Here is a 15,624-nt window from a genome sequence, read left to right on the forward strand (position 1 = left end):
GTTCATAGGAAAATGTAGCTGTCTCTGTGTTACAGGCGAGTCCATCTCCCATCGCATTGACTTGAGCTGGGTAGGCTGGGAACTCTGTTTTCTGGTGGTTTGGGCATTGTGGATAAACCTCTGTTCTTTCACAGATAGTGTGGGGCGCATGAGATCAGTTATGATTGGCACTTTGAGTGGAAAACACAGCTAGCATTAGCAAGTAAAGGACCGTCAGTAATTTAGCATCGTAAGAAGATGAAGTATGAAAAAGCTGTTAATAACTCCTTTAGTACATTAGCAAGAAAAGCTCTGACAATGATGGAGAGAGGACAGCATCTCTGAACAAGATGATAATAAAACAGGCAACGTAAAGCAGTAATTTTAATACATTTACCAATGACAAGGATCATTTTTCCAGCTAAATAATTATTTTCATATTTGATATTTTATGCACAATTTTCCAGTAATGCAGTTTTATATCTAGTGAGGTGTTTTCGTGGTGTTTTATTGCTTCTTTTCTTAAAGGAATGGTTTGAAACATTCCTCCACCACCTAGCACTGTCAGCTAATAGTAAATAGGGTGGGTAGGGTGATATAGTAGATATTTAGTCAACTATAGAAGTAATAATATTTTACAATTCTTCAGCCAGGAAGGTGTGCAGAGAGGTGAAGATGTCCATGTAGAGCACAGGCAAGCAGCACGAATGGCATTTTTTAATCTGATTCTGTTTATCTTGTTAAATTGTTAAATAGTGGAGGAAAATGTTTTTGTTTGTGTGTGTGTGTGTGTGGTGGTGGGGGGGGGGCGTCGTTTTGTTTGTACTAACAACCTGTTCAAGAAGTTCCAGTATTGGTGATTGAAATATTAGCATTTTATCTGTAAATTACTGCTGGCTATTAGCAGGTATCTTTGGAAGCACGTTGCTAACCTAGCTTACTAGCATTAGCTTGTGTCCAACAAAATGGTGATAAACATAATAGAAAAGTTCAAAATGACAATTCACATAGCACTGGGTGATAACACAGTGGCCAGATCCATCATTTATATACAGTCTATGGTATGGAACCGCTCCAAAATAAATCAAAGTGATCAACAAAGAAGGCTGAGCCCACCATCACACTTCATGCACTCATGACCAGTAAGAGAGCATTGATACTAAGCCTGAATAAACACGGTGGTACAATATTGGCTGATTCCCATTTACCATGCATGCGTTTAAAGATAATAACATGCATGTATTTGCAACAATAGCCTGCGCTATTGTCTTCTCCATCTTCATTAATTCTGTAATTGTTTGCTGCCAGTGATTTACTGCCAAGTTTTGTGAACATCAAAGCATTTTCTCTATTTTCTAAAACCAAACATAACCATTAAATTAACATGCATATTGCATCTTGAGCCCAATAAGTTGCCTAATTAATTGTGAGAGGCAACAACAGCTTCTGGTTATTCTGACTATAGAACCCAGTTTGTCCCTCGTAGCTTGTGTGGTCGTTGTGTGTGTCTCCGTCTTGCCGCACATATGTTCAGTGTGTATTTGTGTGTGCTGCTGAGAGTAAATGAGGACAGCGAGGTGTATGTGATGGTAATGCAGCTTCCAGTGCCCATTAATAACCAGGTTCCCTTTGATGTGGCCGCCGTGAGCGAGGTGGCCTCTCTTTTTGCATCAGTTGCGGCATGTAAATCCACTTGCTGTGTTACCTCCTTAACTGCTCGAGGATCTAAGTTTGTCCACCTGGTGGGTAATTTAAAGAACCTACAAAGGCTGTAGTTTTTTTTTAATCAATATGTCACCATATTGAATAGCAAACCAATGTTACATGGCTCTGAGAGTGTAGTATAAAGGTTTAAAGGAGATTCAGGCCGTTTGTTTCACATGAAACTTCTAATGGCTGCATTTGAATTATGTCCAGTAATTTAGCATAATATTTTTAACACCAAAATCAGATCAGATATCCCCCAATTTAATTTCAGTTAAAGCATCAGAAACATAAGCTTGTATGTGTTATTGATAACTTGACAAGCTGACAATCAGTATGTGAGATATTTAATTATAAAGCTGCTGCAATATAAATTTCTCAAAACATGCAGCCTGAATAACCATTTTTACACCCCAAAGGTGGCTGAAATTAGTCATCCACTGTGCTGGTCGTTGAATGTCTCACAGGCTTGTGAAGAACACCTGATCGGGCTCTTGACCTTCCGCTGAATGCTTTCAGGCACAAATCTCAATCCAAATACTCTGACAAAGTTGCCCTGGTCAGAATATTTCATGACAGAAAATAACTGTAAGCAGAATAGCTCAATCAATGAAATCTGTGGACAACACCGGCTGAGTGCTTGTGTCCCTGTCTTGGTGAAATCATACTGCGTGTGTGTGTGGGTGTATGTCCATATTCTGCTGGCTGCATATGGGTGGATAGCTCATTATCTATTGTGGGCAGGCACAATGGCCTGGAGGCCAGGCTACACTGGCCCAATAGCCCTGAACACAATACCTGTAAACAGCATTGAAAACACGGCCTAGCATGACCACGTTGTCTCACAATGACAACGCTGATGAATAGAGAGGTGGGCTTTTAAAATGAAAGGCTTTATGTGTTGAAGGTGGGAGCGTGTTCCATAAATGAATGGCTGCAGCAGTGAAACTGATGACTGATTTTCAAACTGTAGTTTGTATCACACTGCACTGACAACTAACATAAACAACCACTGTGTGATTTTAACAGATGTGCTAACAAAACATAATGCAGAATCAGGTGCCATTCAACGTGGATGCTATGAATGAGCTTACTAGCATTAAGCTCCCGCTGAGTTAACTGACCAATGTGACCCTAACATAAGGGTCCTGGTAGGGCAGGGAGATATGGCCAAAAATATTTATCACGATATATATTTGAAAATTTGCGATAACGATATAACTGCCGATATAATTGACGCGAGACAAAACACTTTACAACTCCACAACTTTATTAGTGCAAAAAAAAAAACCCCATCAATGTATTTTCTTAAACATCAATTTTTTTATGCATTAAAGCTATATATAAAATTTAACAGCTCCTGAAAATGCGGTTCCTCAATGACAGTTTAATCCAAAGGCAGCCAGTGCGGACATATCGTCAGCATAACCATGTATAAATCCATACTATTTTTGAAAGAGGTTTTTATGTTGTACCACATAAAATCGGTCCACCAATCCTGACTACGGGAGCCCGCTGTGTATCCATCATCTACAAAAAATCCATCATGGTGTGTATCTGATGAATGAAAGCTAAACCAGTTCCACACCACTGAAGTTGCACCATTTTTACAAACCAATTTTGTTTCATCTGTTTCATTCAACGATCCACTTTCGCCCTTCTCATTCTCCGTCGCCGCCATGCTTTTTTCTGCCATGTGCGTATGAAAACAAAGGCGCTGCGCATGCGCGTTTTACCCATATTCTATCGCGGTATTTCATTTTCTTATCGTTGCCCAACATTAAACCGGTATTACCGTGAACGGTATGATATGGCCCAGCCCTAGGTCCTGGTACTAAAATCAGAACTAGAACAGTTCCGTGGAGTCTTTTGAATGACAAGTGTTGAACTGTCCATCATACACGTCATGGAGTGTACATTTCTACACTCGTTTAATCTTTAAGGATGTTAAAAACAACAAGAGAAACTAAGTCAGTCTGTACGAAGAGCTTTGCATTACATGCGCTTCATTGCGTGTGGGCTAAGTAAAAGTAATCCAGTCAGATAAAAGACTAGTCAACATACAAGTTTTGCCTGATATTTCAGCCGTTGCACGCCCACCGCATATTCACCAGCTCCCCGTCAACCCGCTGGCTTTCATTACGCTCAGTCGGATGTAATGGACCTAATTCTTTTGACGTTCTCTTTAAGCGAGTTTTGCAATCAGCCTCGCCTCGCTTTCTCTTTCTGTCTTTGTACTCTCTTAATGTATCCCTTTGTCTCTCTAACCAAGTGGCTCCTCTGTTTGTTCTGATTTGTCCTCGTTTCTACAGTGCACCTTCATTCAAGGCAACTGGCTGGTTACTGTATCTGACATCTCGTGGATGCTGCTGCTCAGCTGTTGAGCTTCACGGTCACGCTGTCTTGAATGTCCGTGAAATGGACTGTGGATGTTCAAAGAAAACTAATGAAACTGTGGTGAAAATAAACAGGTTCAGAGCCGCAGCGATCCAGCTCTGTTCAGTATGACCTAAAACTAGTCATCGAGCTTATAATCTCATCAGGAAAGAGTTTACTTGAAACCATGGATTGAGTGAGCCTAGGGCTGTTTTCACATGGACTTGTATACAACTGGAAGTCTTTTTGCAACTACAGGAGTTGCCCCCTGCTGTTGACTGAAGGTTTAAGGTACTTTCATAATGGCCTTTCTTTTCAGACCTGGAAGCAGCATTCATCAGCCTTCTACTCTCTACAGATTTAAGGGCGCCATTAAGAAAAACATAACAAAAAACCCCAAAACAGGTGTAATAGTGGGATACTGGAATCATCTGACATTTTCTGTGGCTTTTGAGGAACTTTTAGAAGTATTGGGAAAAATAAGGCTTGAAGATTGTGTTCATTAAGAATAAATCGACAAGATTTGATCAAAAAGACCTTAACAGTGTTGTCCTCCAGAATTCAACTTAATACTTCATTTGTGACTTCACCTCTGACTTCTTGTGCCATGTAAATAAAAGTACATTAGTGCAAAATCATTTAGAAACATTAACATGAAGTAATGGTGTTCTGTATGACTTTATCAGTCTCTCACATCATTGTGGAGGAATTTTGACCCACTCTTCTTGACAACATTGCTTCACTGTCATTGTCATTTGTGCACTTTTGTTTATGCAAGGCTCTCTTAACATCCTCCACAACATTTCAGTCTGTTTGAGATCTGGACTTTCACTGGACCATTGCAACACATTCAGTTTCTTCTTTTTCAGTCATTCTGTTGTAGTTATCCTGCTGTGATTGGTCTCATTACCATTGTCATGACTCAATTTCAGCTCAGCTGTCATACTCACATTTGACTCCAGAACACTTTAGTGTACAGAGGAGCTCACGATGAACCCAATGACTGCAAGGTGCCCAGGTCCTGTGGCCCACCCCAAACCTTTATAACTAACATATTGCTTTGCATTGTGGCCAGGCATCTTCACTTTTGTCTCACCTGTCCCAAGGACATTATTCAAGGAGTCCTGTTTGTTCAGATGCAACTTTGCAAATCTAAGTCATGCTGAACTGTTCTTTAGAGAGATGAGGGTTTCCGTCTGATCTTGGAGTGAGGTTACTTGAGTGAGTTTCCAACTCCTGGAAGACTGGCAACTGTTTAAAATGTTTTCCATTTGTGAATAATCTTTCTCGTTGCACTAATGGAGTTCAAACTGTTTAGAAATGGTCTTAAAAATTTAAAGATTGATCTAAACTCATTGTTCATATCTTTCTTTCTTAACCAACTGCCAAATCCTCTGCTTATGTTAGAGGTGGTTATGTTGCAGCACCTGGTGGCTATTTACCCCCTTTAATTCCTATGGAAGCATTACTGAGCTTTTTATTTACTGGATTCTGGCTCAATTTTTGCTAAATAACCAATAACACACTGCATAAATATCAAGTTTTGTAGGTTATCCGCGGTTGTATTGTCATATGACTGTATCTTAAAAAAGGACACAGACTTTACAACCAACTCACCTCATGGGGGCTAATGGTGTTTATTTTAGTGGCTAACTGTTTCATAAGGTAGTGAGTTTAGCTATATTGACCTTATCGTCATGCCCACTTTAGTTTACCTCTGTGACCCACAGGAAGCATTCCCTCATCTGGTCTGTTGACCAGCCCCACTTCAGCCACAGACATGCCTCTTGGTGCTCATGGGGATGCCTTCCAGATGTTCTTTAGTCCACATCTTCGTCAACTGAAAACCAGGAGAGGTCACCATGGGACCATCATGTGTCTCACCATGCTAGACTTTCTGGGTCAGTCTAGCTGTCTTCCTCTCTCTGCCTCTGCTCTTTTAGTCCCCTGAGGCCATCAAAGGCTGGTGAGCAAAGCCACATGACCCGGGGCTATGGGTAAACTCAGGCAGGTCTTGGGCCCAGAGTTGCCGCCTCAGATTTGCAGCTACTTGGTCTGAAGGGCCTCTGTGACGGGCCTGGATGTGATTGGATCCGAGTAGCACTAATCCACGGTGCTGGTTGGGGCGGGTTAGGACTCTGGTGTCCCATTAAGTTTGGCCTGGAGAATCATAAGGTTACAATTTCAAGAGTGTGGACTAGCCTTGGGTAATGTGAGCTGAAGGACCACAGCGCAGAGATACTTCTAAGACTACCAGGGAGTAGAAGAGCTATTAGAGTATCAGAGTGACAGACAGAAAGAGGCGAGAGGGTTGGGACGTGGAAGCAGAAGCGGAAGCACAGCAGAAAAACATTCATAGAAACTTCTGCACTGGTCATTGATGGCACAGGGTGGGTTTGGCTTTCACTAGGGTTCAGTTAAGTTTTTATGTAATGAGTCATATTTGCACCAAAACAGCACCAAAAATATTTGTCTGAGTTTTAAAGGTTTTGCACAGACATATTTTATAAAAATGAAGGAGCTCACACAAACTGTGGAAGGAGTATTGAAGTCTTTTTCTTCCATTATAGGGACAACATCACTGAACAGAAATGACCTGTTACGAGAAAGTGCCCTTCATTGAAAATGTAAGTCAAAGCGTCATTTAAAAAATTATTAAATGCAGAAAATTACTATTAGAGAATATAGGTACACTTAAATATTACATTTTCTCCTTTTTTTTCTTTTACAGTGACATCCCAGTTAGATTTGCTTTTTTAACCACATCTCCTGCTAACAACAGGAGCTTTGCAGGTGCATAGCCTGCTATCGGAAGATTATCATTATTATTATTATTATTCGGGTCTTTTCTCGGTCTAACGTGCTTACCTTCAAGACAAACCTATACCCTGTGGGCTTCACTGCTCAAATTAAAGCTAATCTAGTCAGACTCAGATATGTCCTGAGGAAATGTCCCTGTTAGAGTCTGTTTTTTTCTTTTCTGTTTGAGGGTTCCAACTATCTGATATTAATTGGGTCCCATCCCATCCCACTTTATTGAACATGACACTCGAAACAGACCTCGTCTTTAAATCCAACACTATGAAGGTAGATGAAGGAACGAGAAGTGAAAAAAATGTAATAATTAAAATTAAATTATTCACCAGTTAATTTGGTAATTATGGTAAATTAGCCGGCATGTGTACAAGTGTGAAAAATATAACAGGCCAAATGAGCATGACACTGTGACCTGTTTTAGCCTTCAGGGGGCAAATAGATGTTTAGGAGCCACGGTTTCTTAGCACGTAATACACACGGCAACTGTGTCTGTGCATGTGTGTTGATCTCTGTTGTATCGTGGGTAATAGGATCCACCATTTGACAAGGAAGAAGTTGTATGACATACTTAGTGAGTGCGTTCAAATCTAATGCCAATAAGTTCTTAATATAATCCATAGCCTTTAAGTGTATTGAAGTCTTTGTTATTGATTTTGCAGTAAAACTACCTGCTGTGAGAGAGCGTAGTGGCATTTGTGCTGTTCTCTGTTCCAGATTTAACAGCTTTCGTATGGCTCAGAGGTTATTGAAGGGATGACTATTACGTGCCTCACTTCCTTGCTGTAATAAGCAATGTTAAACAGTCACAGACAAGCCGACCAACCAAATGAAAATCTGTATGAAAAGAAAATCCAGCATATTAATTCCTGCTGGTGATTTTGGTCTTTTGTTCATCTGAGGTTTCTGTTTATTCTTCACATGTCAAAAGAACAAGCAGACGGGTGTAGTTACTGCATTTGAAGTGAATAAAGTGAGTATTTTCTTCCAGTCTGTGAGAAGACCTGAGAAACAAGAAGTCAACCATAACTGTATGTCTTGTTAGGGCACAGCCAGCATTATCCCTGCTAGAGATCTGAGGCAGCAGGAACACCGAGTGTGACACCAGCAATGCTGATAAGAAGATAAATCCTGCTTTCTGTGCTGTAGCCTTTTGTTCTTCTGTTTACACCAGTTTCCTCCTTCCTTTAAATTCAAAGGCTTTGAGATGCAGTATCTAAATTAAAGCGCTTCTTCTGTCCCCTGAGGGGATGTCGGGAGTTCAGGTCTGAATGTTTGGCAAGAAGGGTGATTTGGCATGGCAGAGAGGCTATTAGCCGGGCTAAATGGCCAGAAAAAAATCCCCGTAGCTGCAACCCCCCTCAAATCCTCACAGGAACCACATATACGTCTACACAGAATTACAGCACACCTCAGATGTCTCTCACCTCTGTGACACCTACAAACTACCTTTTCCAGAAGTACTGCAAGATTAATTGTGAAAATCTCTGTCTACGGTCAAAAGTATCTGAATTTGCCCTTGTTGAGTTTCCAGTTTTCTCCACTGGAAAATTTTGTTGTGGCACAAACCTTGAAGCGGTGGTGGGCTTTATTTGCAGTTAGATAAAAGAAGACTTGTATCCCAAGACCGCAGTGTGACCTCCTTCAAAGCTCATGAATTGATTTTATTCAGAAGTGGAGAATTAGCAAGTCAGTATATTCCAATTGTTGGAAAGGTTCTTTGAGAAAGCAGAAAAATAATCAAAACAGCCTATTTATCTTCCAGTCTCTCAGTTCTTAAGCAATTTGTACATGCCACTATACAATTTTATACTATAATGTGCCTCAGTGCCTCGAGGTCATTTGCATTACTTAAAGCTAACCATGTCTGCTTGCACTTCACTAAGAATAACATCAGGTGTTTCTGTGCTAGAGGTATGAGTTATAGCAGGGATGCAGTGCGGGTTTGCTACCTTAGCCATCACCAATTTGTTCGTCTGTATCTGGAAGTTTCACAGGATCTTAGCTCAGTCATTCTCAACCACGCTATGGGGCGTCTCACATTTTAATCTCGGGACTTCCAGGCAGTACTTAGCACAGATGTTTCTGTATACTATGCCGGCCACTTGGTTATGGTGTTCCATGTATGCCCTGCCTGCAAGCACCTTGCACCCTGCTGTTTTGTGCTGGATTGTCTCAGGAACATCTCTACACAGCCTGCACCTGGGGTTTAGTCTGGTGTGATAGACCCCAGCCACTATGGATCTTGTACTTAGAGCTGTGCTGTCTTCAGTGCAGCTTTGTCCAGCCACTGGTAGGATTTCTGGCTGTCAGCCACTTCCAGATAGAAGTAGCTGACATATGGTATAATAAACTTTGGATAGAGGGACCTCAGGAATAAAATAATAAATAAACTATTCAGCATATAGCCGTATTTTAAAGGTGTATGCACTTCAGCTCTTGTTGCTGCTCTATAGTATTGCTAAAGAGCAGTGTGAAACACTCAAGCTACTCAAGGTTTATGATTCCACTTACTGATTTACTTCAAATGTCATCCTGAAAAACATTGAATAGGTTGACTCTTAGTGGAACAACAGACTGGGAAAATAACAGTGATCTAGAAAAGTGTATTACATAGGTAGGGCCACTATTAGCTAGCACATGTTTAGCTTAGCTTGCTAGCACTATTGACCCCCAATCTAGAAGATGTTTTCCCTGCACATTTTAGCAGTACTAAGACTTTAAGGTAATTTAAGGCAATTTTGTTTCCCCAAAAATATAGCTTATTCTTCTTATTATGAAGATATTTTTAAGCTCTGGGTGATTTCTAGCTTAGCATCAAGAGTACAGTATCAATAAAATGGCTGTTTCATGAAAATGGGTTTCATAGAATTTCATTCTACTATAATTAACTGAGTAGTTTATATAAATAGTAAAACTGTGAACTCAGACGCGGGGGTTCATATTTGGTTTCTCTAACCATTCATTTTTGTTATCTGTTGTTTTTCACTTTGGCTTTTCCCACCAAATTACTTGGTTGGATGTAGATATGGAAGGATTGTAGTTAAAACTAAAACACAACACTGCCTTGCTGTCAAATAAAGGCTTAACATTACTAAATGTACAAAAATTGCATTATTACAAAAAAGTAACATTTGGTAATCATTAAAAAGTACATGAAACACAAAATGCATGTGAGACATAAAGAAACACAATTATTTCAAAAAAGGCTATAATTTATGATATATGTAGACATAATAGACATACATAACGCGATATTATAATTTTGAAAATAATGGCTTTTATTAAGCAAAGTATTTCTATTGTGTAACAGATATTAAAATACTACTAAATGCTACTAAAATGTAATTAGTTATGAGTTAATTAGCAGGGGGTTTTCCTAAGTGTTGGAAATACAAATCACATGTAATATGTAATTTAAAACCTTGGCAAAAATATACTAAATATGAAAAAATAAAAATATATACTATATATTTTACATATAAAATATATGTTTGATGAAGCCTGACAGAAAGCTGAAACTGCATCACCTCTCACAGAAAAATGTCATCGGCTCTGGATCACCACTAAATTCTGCAAGAATTGGGGATTAATTCAATTAATTTGGAATTTGTGCCAATAGTGTGGACAGTCTGATGTGATTTATCATCAGAGCATCACTGTCATCCAGTCAGCTCCTCTAAGGACCCAATTAGAATGATTAGACACAGGTTGCCAAGCAGGTTAAAGTTAGTCTCAATTGCAACACATTGTTTGACATTCCTGCCAGAGGAGAAAAAAAACTCAGGAACCAATTATAATAACAAGAATATTACCTCAGGACGACAGTGGACATAAAGAAGGAGTCTTTCTGTGGCTCTGTTCTGCCTGATTTATTTGGCTTGCCAAGGCCAAGATATTCAAAAACAGTAGTTATAGCCTTAAGCAGTCTTATTAATTCATAATCCAAAAGAAAAAAAAAAACTGGGAGAATACAAGAGGCACGGCAATAGGAAGACGTTTCCTTGAACATGCACTTGAATCCAGTCCGCTGCGCTTTTGCGTAGCACAGTATGCCTGTCTGAGTTCACAAGCCAATCCTCCCTCCAGGTTTGAAAACTGCACTGGCCTTTTACAGTCCCCAGGGCAATGCATTCATATGGCGGGCGAGCCGCATATTAGACACATATGGTGCCGAAACAGATTTAAGAAATAAGCTGTCATCAAATAATCAAATCATTCATGTTTCACAGAGCAATAATGGAGGTATGAGAGCAAATACGTCTGGGACCTTTCCTAGTGGGATGCCTTTGTGTGTGCTTGGTGTGCCTGTGGACAAAGGCTTGTTACCGTCTCTCCTTCTCCTCTTTCTTTTCAGGGCCACACACAACCCAGAGAAGTTTCTCCAGTTAGTGCCTTACTTTGATCCTATACTATTAAGCACTTGTGATCTTTTGCCAGTGTTTAGCAATCCTTAAATCCTGGCCAGGGTTACCAAATCAATGCCATTCTCTTTACTATTTCAAACACACTTATGGAGATGAAAGATAAATGTATAAACACTGCTTTTCAAGCCAAGAGGCAGAGCCACAATAGCTCACAACATAAAAGACGGCAAGTGTTGGGTGAATGAGTGTTTTTCTTGCAGTCGGAAGCAGCAGTCGACACTTTTGCTGCTGATAAGCTGACTGCTGATCAATTCCCACTGGTCCAAATAGGCATACAAATTAATTAGCTGGAGCCTTGGCCAAGCAGTGGCTGTATATGATGCACACTATGCAAGCACTAGAAAAGACAAGCCGTGCTCCCTGTACCCTGTCTGCACTCATCGCATCAGCGTCAACAGATCGCAGCGTCCTCGCCGAGAAAACAAGCCGGCGCTGAGGAGAAGGGAAGGGAAAAGGAAAAAAAACAGCACCACTCCGCCCACCAAACCCCAGGCTCTGCTTTTTTTAAACCCGCGCCTCCGCTTCTGCCTGTGCCCTGCCTCGGCTGCTGCGCCGCACCCCCCCTCCACCCCACATAGCCCACCCTCCACTCGCAACCCAAGGCCATGCGTCCAGGCTGTGCATGACAGCTCGCTACATCCCCTGCCACAAATGTTTTCCCAAAGCATCCACTTCTGTGAGCCTATCAGCAGATAAAAAAAAACCTCCCCACAAACCTCTGATGGAGTGTGCCTCTCACTTTTTTTGAATGTGTCAACAATTTCTGGCTGGCTGGTCAGACACCACGTCCTGGCGATGTCTGCTGTGTGTCTTTGCCACCGCGTGCATGCCCATGTGTGTGTGGGGGGGATTGTGTTTGTGCTTGCTTATGTAGATTTGAATATATTTACGTCCTTTGCGCTGCTTTTCCTTCTCTTCCTGCATGGAGCAGAGGGAAAAAGGCCATGTCATTCTTCCACAACTTAATCAGGGGCTACACACAGGAGAGGGCTGCTGCAGCATGGACCTCCCTGATCATGTTAATGAGGTCCCCTGGCTATGTAGTCATTGAAGTATAATTGACTTGTTCGTCTCTTATCTTCCTAATAGACACTCTGACCCAGAGCACGTTTATTTCGCTATGAGAAATGTCAAGAAGGATTGGAAGTTTCTTCAGTGTGCCCATTAAAACTGAAGGCATGCCACCCTGTCTCCAGCCGGCCAGGGCTGCCATTGGCTCCCTGCCTCATTATGCAGATGCCAAACGTAAATAAATGATTTGCAGATCACTGCTACCCCCACCATTCTCCCCTCACCTACTCTCACCCTGTCCCTCTTCCCAAACTCCAGTTTTCTCTCTTCTCCCAGAGCAGGAAAAGGAGGACAGGAAGGAGGGAGGGAAGGAAGGAAAATAGGAAAACGCAAAACCATCCAGTAAGCACCAAAACAATTTGCCTCTGTGGAGCAAAATAAATAATGCAAAGGTAGTAATTATAATAAGACATGTCCCCGACTTGAAAACCTGACGAAGCGCATTGATGTTGTTACAGCTGTGTATGTCTCCTGGCTTTCAGGACCTATCAGAATCAAACAGGGCTGTGTGTAATGCGGAGGGACCAAGAGGCAAGATGCGTAAGCGGGCGCCGGGCAAGGATGAACCAGTGACTGTGGTCACACGCTCGTGGATATGAGGGGGAACATCTGTGCATATCAGCAGCCTACCCTATCCCTGCATGTCCACCATGCCTTCTTGGGCCAGTCGCACAGTCACAGAGAAAATGCTTTTGGTCACAAAACATTGTTTGCCAAAATCCATCCTCCATAAAGAAATCTAGTTCAAGCACGCCACACCTTCTCTTTCTCCCCTCTCATGAAAGGACTCCTGCTCTAAGAGGGTCTTTTTGTAATCTAAAGCACATCTATAAAGAACATGTATGCATTCTTCCAAAAAACAGATACTACGGTATGTTATTCAAATAACTTAATAAATCAATAATATTAATAATGATAAAATAAAGTGTGAGGGGACTTTCAGCTTTTAACAGCATCTTTAATGACTGCTCTGCAGCTGCAAAAGATAAGAGAGCCCGGGCTCTTTTAGAAAGCAGACAAAGATGATGCATACTTGTTATTCCTTGAGTAACTTTATTGTTTTGCAGTGAAATACTTGGGAAACATGTAACATCTGCTAATCTGACAAACAGGAAACAAAAAACAGAGCGCCATTATTACCTGAGAAGTTACAATAGATCTTCAGCATGTAGCCTGAATAAATCCAGTCCTTTGAGAAACATTACATGAAGCTGTGCGTGATGTGTACACAATAGAGCTCAGTTTTCAGCGTGAGACTAGAAACAGATATGATTAAAATCTGAATGCAAATTAAATTTTTAAAAATTGCGCAATTGCGGTTTTTGGTGTGTTTAAATGGCCATTCATACTCTATATTATACTAATTATCAGGGATGCACAGATATGGAAATTTTGAGCCTGTATTGATACCAATGTTTAAAATAATAAAATGTCAGGTAAGGGATACTGATATTTTACCAAAATTTTTTACGTTTATTGTGTTGTTTTTCCACTTTGTTCCAGGTTCTAGCATCAGTAAAATAAATGACGTGTTTTAAAGTTCTTCAGCTACTCATTACAGTAGTTTTGAATTTATAACCAGGGCAAAAAACTCTACTGATACACCTGAATAGTTGTGTAATATTGGCCAGTATATCAGTGTATCCTTAATTACTGATACACACTTACTTTAGTGTAACAAGGATCATTGCTGATTCTTTTTTTTTTTTTTTTTTTTTTACAAGCGACTAGCTGATGATCAGCCCCTGCATGTTATTTTATCATCTGTAAAAAATGTTCATATTTGTCATTTAGTTTACTGTTTTTTGTGCATAAAGTTTTCTGCTGTATCCAAACCCATGCCACAATGTAAGCAGATGGATTGTTTTTGCTTGTGTGCATGTACTCACGTCCAACTTGCATGACATGTAAAACAATCGACAATCCAAAAATTTCACGTGGAATATTAGTTTCATTGATGTATGAATGACTGCAGATAACAGAAGCTTCAAAGAGAATGTGAGAAAGTACATGTTTTCAGCATGTAACAGAAAGAAAACGATCACGGCTGTCTACCTCCCGTCATATTTGCAGAAGGCTAACCAGCATCATTCTGTCATTTCTCCTTATTAGCACACATTAATGAGTTGACTGTGGCTGCGTTATGCACCCCCTGAAATTTTGGATTTTCTGATCAGCCTTCGTGTGATCGCGGCACTACCTCTGCCTTGACTCAGAGACATCATTATAATAATTACCACAAGCCCTAGTAGTTACAGGCAAATAATTCTGCTGGGTCCTTTTTTTTATACCCCCACGTTTTTCCTTCTTCATCCTTCTTTTTTTTCTCCCCCTCTCTTTTTTTTTGCTGCTGCTTCACAGTGGAGGGGAAATTACATTTTTTCACCAAGCCTTTCTGTTGTCTGTATTGTGACAGCGGTCATACTCCATCACATAGCCCCTCTCTCAGCTACGAGTATCCCACAATCGGAGTAATGGTGAACACACACACACACACACACAATCCGAGCTGAGCAAACAGCGTATTTACCATGTAGTCTCATCCCACCTTTAGCTCGTGAATAGAAGAATGGGTTTAGTTCAATAGCTGCCTTTCATTTGCATTCATCTCAATAGTGATCTTTTTAATTAAATGAGTTTTGATTGAGGCGATCCAATTAATCTTTTGCAGGACTTTGTGTCGCCTCTTTTTCTTCATCCCGAGAAGACAAAATCAGAATCTATCATTTGGCGATTTATGTTTAATAATGAAGGGGAAGCTCGAATGACTGGTAGCTATTTGTCCTGACCTAAAAAGATTCAGTTATTAAATGCGTAAACTTCTGACAGAAGTCCTTTCATTTTTAAAAATATTTTTTAAGATTATACGTGTGTGAAACCAAAGCAGAAAATCTTGCTTTTGTGTCATGCACTGCACTCCGACCAGCACAGAAAACATGGGCGAAGCGTCTCTGCAGCTGCAGACCTTTTGACCTTTGAAGATGTGGTGCTGATGCGTGAACAGTTTGAGGTGCTGCAGGTACGAGGAGTTTGGAAATTCCAGTGGCTCACCTACATCAAGCTTCCTCCCAACCTCTAAGATCCTTAATGTTTTCTGAAAAATGAAAACCAATGAGAACAAAAGAAGAAGAAGAAAAAAGAAAGACTGCCAGCACTGCTTCAGCCTGCAAAGAATTTAAATGTAAATTCTTGTTTCTTTTTCTTCCTCTCCTCCATGTCTCCGCTCTTGCTGGTCAACATTATCATCTTTATT

The 15,624-nt window shown here is 40.6% G+C and overlaps 1 long non-coding RNA gene across 2 annotated transcripts; it reads left to right on the forward strand.

Moving 5' to 3' along the window:
- Nucleotides 1–14,198, forward strand: LOC120442800. Of its 2 annotated transcripts, none has more exons than XR_005614932.1 (4): nt 1–70; nt 12,390–12,545; nt 12,630–12,763; nt 12,854–14,198. It is a non-coding gene; the product is annotated as an uncharacterized LOC120442800 (long non-coding RNA). The 2 variants fall into 2 exon arrangements; XR_005614933.1 differs by having other exon boundaries at nt 12,653–12,763.
- The last annotated feature ends 1,426 nt before the right edge of the window (nt 14,199–15,624 follow it).

Source organism: Oreochromis aureus, linkage group 11, assembly GCF_013358895.1.
Source record: "Oreochromis aureus strain Israel breed Guangdong linkage group 11, ZZ_aureus, whole genome shotgun sequence".
Classification (NCBI taxonomy): domain Eukaryota; kingdom Metazoa; phylum Chordata; class Actinopteri; order Cichliformes; family Cichlidae; genus Oreochromis; species Oreochromis aureus.